General features: G+C 43.9%; 1 protein-coding gene and 1 pseudogene across 1 annotated transcript in view; one reads left to right on the top strand and one right to left on the bottom strand.

Annotated features, from left to right (window-relative positions):
• MTCL1 (microtubule crosslinking factor 1) overlaps positions 1-1,843 on the top strand; it is a 204,170-nt gene that overhangs the window by 108,512 nt on the left and 93,815 nt on the right.
• On the bottom strand, positions 525-1,322 carry LOC101659413 (annotated as a pseudogene).

Raw genomic sequence — 1,843 nt, 5'->3', positions numbered from 1 at the left:
CAGTGAGGGGCATCACGTCTCATAGTGGGGCTGGCCATGTGGTCCTCTCTGTGGACTGGCTGTTCTATTTGGGGTCATTGTCCTCCAGGCCTAGTGGGCCAGGATGTAGCACATTCTTATGACTGTATTTAGTCCAAAGATGAGCATGCCCTACCCACATGTGGTGTTCCAGGAGAAAGTTGGAATAGGGGTAAATTAGGAAATAGACTCTTAATTGTACAAATAAGAGGAAAGTACATATATATTTCAAAACTTGCAATAAACCTATATCCAAAGGAGGCTTGCGCATCAGTAATGTGCTGGACTTTAAAGTCTGTGGTACAGCCGTGCAATCTAATGTGCTCGCTCTGGCCTGGAAGGGGAGTGGCTCACTTCCAGCCTGTTGAAAGGAGCATATACTACACAGAGCTACAGTGATTTCTACTGAGTGGTAAAATTCACAGAAGTAATGGGTATTTGTGTCAGGATCATTCCTTGCTCTAAGTTTTATGTAGCTGGAAATAAAACAGTTTCATGGTCAAAAACTATAATTTCTTCCTTCTAAAATCAGTGGGCTTCTTGTATAGTTGTATTATAAATTGCCCAAGTTTAATTTTATCCACCTCCATGAAAGCAAAGCATTTGTGCTGGTAAACCTCTTTTTAGGCTTGTGTTTAAAGAAGATAGCTGCACCTGTGGTTAATTTTTCAGTATACACCTGCAGCTCAGTGTCCACATGTATCTTCTTGAAGCCAGAGGAATATCTTGCATAGGAATCAAATCTATGTCATTCAGATTCTTTGCACTAATTGTGACATAGGGGTGAATGCACTGCCCAGCCGCTTGCAGAAAAGTTGCTCAATTCAGATGGTCAGTACCATCATTCGTGGTTCTGATGGCAGTTGTGGTGCCAGGGCCTCTTGCAAGAAAACAACCAGGAGAGCCTGCTCCAGTACCAGTGTCTTCTTCCTCTTCAAATTCCAGATTATCTTTCTTCACCACGTGCTAAAATTCTTCCTGATGGGACAAGAATTCTTTATTATATGTAAGAATATTCATTAGGTTTGGAGTCTAGCTTCAGATCTTTCCGTTTAAATTCCTATTTGGACTATGTGGACTGTAAGCCTACACTTTGTACTCCAAGCAGGTTGCACTTTAACCTATGGTTTTCTTTTGTTCTTCTATAACTATCGTGTTGAGCTTGGGCCTCTTTTTTGTAGGTGTCTTGCTAGTATCCGATATTGGTCTATTGCTTTCACCAGCTGGCCACAAGAGTAGAAGTCAACGCCTCTCATAAAACTGGCACCCTAACACTGCAGCAGATTCTAGCTCATCTCTGACATAGCTGGCCCCTCCAGCTCCCCTTTTGCCCCTACCCTAGCAAGGCCCAACTCTTGAGTGCCGTCCAGGGCCTGGCCCTGACATCACCAAGGCCAGCGGGAACCACTATGGTCACCACCCTCCACAGAACAGCCCAAGCCTATTTGCCACCACATCCAAATTGCATAGCCTTGAAGTCCAAAAGACTTCTTAAAACCACTTCTGCAGGTGGAGTTCAGAGACAAGCTACTTTCAGCTCTTTGCTAACCTGACACACCATGCTGACTTTATAATCATCTCCATCATGTTACTCACAGGGCCACCTGTAACCTAGTGGTTACAAGTTAGGCTGCTGCAGTTTGAACCACCAGCTTTTCTAAAGGAGAAAACAAGGCTTTTTACTCCCATTTAAAAAAAAATTATTCTTGGAAACCCACAGGAGTAATTCTATGCTGTCTTTTAGGGTTACTTTGAATTGTAATTGACTCAATGGCCGGGAGTTTTGTGCCTCCCTATGCTCCACCCCCCACTGCCACGCCCACCC

Source organism: Echinops telfairi, unplaced genomic scaffold (assembly GCF_000313985.2).
Source record: "Echinops telfairi isolate 266 unplaced genomic scaffold, ASM31398v2 ScPeMD7_57;HRSCAF=196, whole genome shotgun sequence".
Lineage (NCBI taxonomy): Eukaryota > Metazoa > Chordata > Mammalia > Afrosoricida > Tenrecidae > Echinops > Echinops telfairi.
Note: the sequence above shows the minus strand (reverse complement) of the source record. Positions and strands in the feature narration are given on the sequence as shown.